Here is a 6,000-nt window from a genome sequence, read left to right on the forward strand (position 1 = left end):
GGGCCACTAATAACCTTGGGGAGTATTATTAGCCGCTGAGCTTGGTCATGGGAGGAGAGAATCTCTGTTATCTGCCCCGGTCCCCTGTATGGGAAGCCTGGTGTCCAATTGTGAAGGCCAACATTTTCAGAGAAACAACAACCAGCTAGAAACCCACCCATGTCAGAACAGAGAGCTGGACGTGAGGACACAGGAAACCACACTACTTGAGGAAGGATTGGCAGACAGGGGGATGTTTAGTGTGGAAAGAGAAGACCCAGGCAACATGATTCCTCCCATTAAACATATGAAGGTCAATCATGTGAGAAAAGGATTAGATTAGTTACTACTGTTAGTAGCACTAATATAGTCATAATAATGCTAGCAGCATGTACTTATCTAGTGCTTACTATACCTGGCAATGTTCCAAGCACATATAATGACTTACTAATTTTGAATTTTGATACAAAACCTAATAAATGAAAGCCACAGGAATACAGATTTTGCCAAATCATTATTGTTCAAAGATTCCAGCTCCTAGGGAAATTGGTAAAAAAAAGAAAAGGAAGGAAGGAGAGAGAGAAAGAAGAAAAAAGAAAAAAAGAAAGAAAAAGAAGAAAGAGAAAGAAAGAAAGAAAGAAAGAAAAAGAAAGAAAGAAAGAAAGAAAGAAAGAAAGAAAGAAAAAGAAAGAAAGAAAGAAAGAAAGAGAAGAAAGAAACTACCTTGCTAAGTAGTGAGCCCTCTGTCTCTGGAGAAATGCAAGCAGAGACTGGAGATGACTGAAATACACCAAAGGGATGACTGTATCAAACACTTCTTAAGGTCTCTTTCACCTGTGATATTCTATGATTCAAACAGTTTAACTTCAAGGGCTCCCAGGGGGACTGAGTGGAGAAAGATGGAATGTAAGGTGCAGTGGATGAGATAAGGAGAGAACAAAGGAATGAAGTGGTGAGCTCAGCACTGTAGCTCTCAGTGTGCAGAAAAGTAAGTCAGGTTTGAGGTCAGGTCAAGGGAAACCAATGGTACATTTACATAAATGTGTTCTAAAGTTTGTGTTTGCTAATCTATGGGAATAGACAGATACACCAAGATAATCAACTCGGTTTGAGGCTTCTTGGAATCTTTATGCTGCTCATCACCCTGAAAGAACAAGACAGACCAGAGCAAAGTCATCTATGTGGTTACAGTGGTATTTTCCCAACTACAAGTTAGAGCCCATTAATGAGTTATGAAATCAGTTTCATTGGTTGTAACTAGCATTAAAAAAATGGAAAATACCAGAGTGCATCACAACTGATTAAATGACCAATTGTTTCATTAAAGTTTTGTTTCAATACTATGTAAGTCTATATATCATTTATGTGTGTGCACCCAATTATGATGTAAAATTGGTGAAAAAGAGTTTGAAAGCCACTAGGTCAGAGACAGAGTGGGGGCAACCCTGCTCTGTGAGCCAAATCCTGTCTCAGATTAATTGTATCTGGCCAGGGGTGGAGCAAGATGGCAACCAAATGCAATCCTGACGGGAGCAAGGTGACAACCAGGCCTGGGACCAGGCTCTGATGGGCTTCATTCCTGAGTCGAGAAGGCCACAGCAGAGTGCACAGGCAGATTCCAGACTTTCCTTAGGAGGCTGCTATCCATCTTCTCAAATGAGGTCTGTGTGTCCTACCATTCGCAGACATACCTCCCCACCGCGACCACCACCATCCTGACATTTGCATATTGGCCACACACCTCCAGGAGTGTGGAGGAGCTTCTGCATGCATCGCGTCTTTGGAGTCCACCCCATGGCCAGACCTGTTCCCTCCATCCTTCCATCTCAACCCCTTAGTGCCTCTCCCATAAGATTGCCCAGGGTATGGCAATGAATTAGTGGCATAGTCTGTATTCCCTCTCTCCATATTCCTGAACTGCTTAACTTGTTGAATAGGTTTCTTTAGTATCATCTGCTGACTGAAGGAACTGACAAAAAACGATGGTGTGGCTTTTGACAGTTGCTATGAATGAGCTGCCTACCATTTTATCTAAGGCTGGCTCTCCACTGGAGCACAGAATTCTGTACTCTCACTTTCTTTTTTTTCCTTTAAATTAGAGATGGGGGTCTCTCTATGTTGCCCAGGCTGGTCTTGAACTCCTGAGCTCAAGTGATCCTCCCACCTTGGCCTCCCAAAATGCTGGGATCACAGGTGTGAGCCTCCACACCCGGCCCAACTCTCACTTTCCTGACACATCAATGATTCCCTTTCAATTACACCCTCTGGCATACCAACAGGATGTAATTTTTCCCAATGTCAAAACTCAAAAGAAAACTTCTCTTGACCTCATAGCCCCCTCCAGCTTCAATCCTATTTTTCTGTTCTCTTGGCTGTTAAAATTTCTGGAAAGCTTTCTCCATACTCATGGACTCAATTCTTCATTTCAGTGAGTTCTGAGTCTTCCACTGGAACAAAACAGCCGTCAGTCCACCAAGGACCTTCATGTTGCTAAACCCAGTAGTGAACTTCTCATCTTTATCTTACGCCATTAGCAGCATTTGATACGGTTGGTCACTCCGTCTTTTTTTGAAATACTTTCTTCATTTTGACTTCAAGACAACACTCTTGTGGTTTTCCTCTTTTGACACTGCCCACTCTTTCTCATCTGCATTCTTAATTCTTCCTCGTCATGCTGATGTGTAAACACTGGAGTGCACTGACCTGGGTTCTGGACCTGTTTCTCTTACGCATCTACGCTCACACCCTAGGTGATTTTACCCACACGCGTGACTTTTCATACCTTCTATGCCCTGTCAAATGTTAAATGATTTCTCTCCAGAGCTCCAGGTACATATATGCAACTGGCTAGTGCACATCCTCACTTGCATATCTTGTGACCATCTGAAACTTAATGTGTCCAAAACAAAACCTCCAGCAGTTCTATTTCCAGGGTAGCATAGTGAGCTCCTACTGTATAAACCCCTACAGGTAACTACCATCAAGTCTGAACAAAATAGGAAAAACAATGACCTGAAGGCCCTGGCGTGTGAACAAAAGCAGGCAGTTTCTGGAGAGGAGTTGGAAAATGAAAATGCGTCTGGGATGAGTTTCACGGTTTTTATGGCTTTTATCCAAAAGGCAGGCCATGGTAGAGTCACACAGGGCAGATAAAATAATGATAGAAAATCTGCAGTCCTTCTGGCCTAAAGAATCAAAGGATAGAGTTGGAGGCAACCACAGCCATTGGAAAGTCAGAGGGAGAATCCATAAATAGAGAGACGCAGAGAAGAACCACAAATTCTGTGTATAAACTGTCCAAATCTCTGGCCAATTCCTAGTCCATGCATGCATGAGGCAGGCTCAAGCAGCTCAGATAAGAATGCACAAACTAAACTGAGATTTAAACTGGTGCTCAAGAGATGGTTTACAGCTTGATCCAACCAAGCTAATAGCTTGCTTAAAACAAAACAAATTTTAAAAATCAGCATTTGGCCAGACGTAGTGGCTCAGTCCCTTAATCCCAGTGCTTTGGGAGGCTGGGGCCAGAGGAGCGCTTGAAGCCAGGGGTGCGAGACCAGACTAGGCAACATAGCCAGACACCTCTCCACAAAAAATAAAAATTAAAAAAAAAATTAGCCAGGCATGGTGGCATGTGCCTGTAGTCCTGGCTACTTGGGAGGCTTGAAGTGGGACGATCACTTGAGCCCAGAAGTTTGAGACTGCAGTGAGCTATGATTGTGCCACCACACTCCAGCCTGAGTGACAAAGTAAGACACTGTTGCAAAAAAAAAAAAAAAAAAAAATCAGCACTTAGGGGAAATAACAGAATCCAGAGTCTCCACAACTTAACAATCATAATGTTCAGAATATTCAAATTATTTCATATATGAAGAACACGGAAAACGTGATCCATTTTTAAGAGATTTCAAGACAATCAACAGAGACTGACCCTGAGAGGACCTAGATATTGGAATTAGCAAAATCAAAATTCTCAAGTAGCTATTATAACTATGCTTTGCAAGGTGAGGATGATACATGTGCAACAAATAAAAAGATAGGAAACCTTAGCAGAGAAATAAACTTGATTTAGAGGAAAACTAAATAGAAATTCTAGAACTGGTAAAGATAACGTTTGAAATAAAAGATTCACCAGTTTAGCTTCACAACAATGTTCAGATAATAAAGGAGTCAATGACCTTGAAATTAGATCAGTACAAAAAGTATCCAATCACAACAAAGAGAACAAAGATTGAAAACAAATAGCAACAAAAACACAGAGCCTTAAAGGCCTGTAAAAACAATATCAAAATGTTTAACATGTGAAATAAAATCCCGGAAGGAAAAAAGAAAGACTACAGGATAAAAGAACAAAAAATATTTGAAGAAACAATGGCTAAAATTTCCCCTTATTTGGTGAAAGACATGCATTTACAGACTCAAGAAACCCAGTATACCTGAAGTAGGATAAATACAAAGAAAATCTCCCTTAGGCACATCATAGTCCAACTGCTAAAAATCAAAGATGAAGACGAAATCTTGAAACAGCCCAAGAAAAAAGATATGCTACACACGGGGTGGGAAAAAATCAAATCACTGGTGACTTCTCATCAGAAACCATGGAGGGCAGAAACCAGTTTTTCAACTCCAAATTCTCGAGTTATGAAATATCCTTCAAAAATGAAGGTAAAACAAAGATATTTCCCTCCTCCCACCCCCAAAAAAAGAAAACTAAAAGAATTCATCATTAGCATCTTCACTACAAGAAATGCTAAAGAAAGTTCTCAGGCTGAAAGAAAACAATACAGAAGAGAAATGTGGATCATTAGAAACAAAGGAAGAGTGTGGGAAACCGTAAAAAGCTAGGTCAATACAAAAATCCTGATTCCCACTCTGCCCCACCTAAACCTGCTTTCTCCCACAGATTTGCCTGTCTTCGTGATGGGAACACTGGCTTAATGGTTCCCCAGGCAAAAACCATGGCAATTCATTCTTTCTCTCACACCCCAGCAAGGATTCTTGTTTCTATCTTCAAATTAAAATGTATTCAGAATCTGAACATTGTTTCTGCCTCTCTGTCTTCTTGGTCCAAGCCACTGGTTTTTTTGTTTTTGTTTTTTCTTATTTCTAGAAGAGTTTTGAATATACCTGGATTGCTGCAATAGCTTACTCATTGATCCCCTATTTATTTTATTTTATTTTATTATTTTATTTTGTAGAGGTGGGGGGCTCTCAGTATGTTGTCCAGGCTGGTCTCAAACTCCTGGTCTCAAGCAGTCCTCCTGACTCGCCCTCCCAAAGTGCTGGGATTACAGGTATGAGCTGCCACACTCAACCCTGATCTCCTATTTCTACTCCTGGTATTGTACAGGTGATTTTCCACATGGCAGTCAAGGAAACCTTTTAACACCTGTGCCAGTTTTTCAGTCTTTGCTCAACACTCTCCATTGGCCTTCTACCTCATCAAGGAAAGGAAGCGAGTCCTTACCACAGTCTACAAAGGCCCCGGGTGATGTGGACCCAGATACTTCTCTGATCTTCCCCTCTTTATACACTACCTCCCTCTCTTGCTGTGATCTGGCCACCCTGGCTTCCTGGCTGTTCCTCAAAGACACCATGTACCTGCCTCAGGGACTTTACATTTGTCCTGATGTCTTCTCTGGTAACTACAGGGCTCACTCCCTCAGTTCTCTGCTCAAATGGTGCCTCATCAATGAAATGTTTCCTAGCCACTCAAAATGAAATAGCAATAGAGCCCACATTCCCTATCTTGCTCTGTTTTTCTTCTTAACACTTACTGCCTTCATATTCAATTAAACAATTGTTGAATGAATGAATGAATGAATGATACTATTATCTATAATGTAAGATTGAAAGTTCAGATAACGGGCTATGAGAGTTCAAAGGAAAGAAACCATTATGTATTAAGCATCCTCCACATTCTAGCCCCGTTGATTATATTACATTATTTAATCTTCATTACCATTCTGTTAGGTAGTTTACTGCCATCACTTCACAGAGAGATGTTGAGGCCCAAGAAGG

Source organism: Macaca thibetana, chromosome 13, assembly GCF_024542745.1.
Source record: "Macaca thibetana thibetana isolate TM-01 chromosome 13, ASM2454274v1, whole genome shotgun sequence".
Classification (NCBI taxonomy): Eukaryota; Metazoa; Chordata; class Mammalia; order Primates; family Cercopithecidae; genus Macaca; species Macaca thibetana.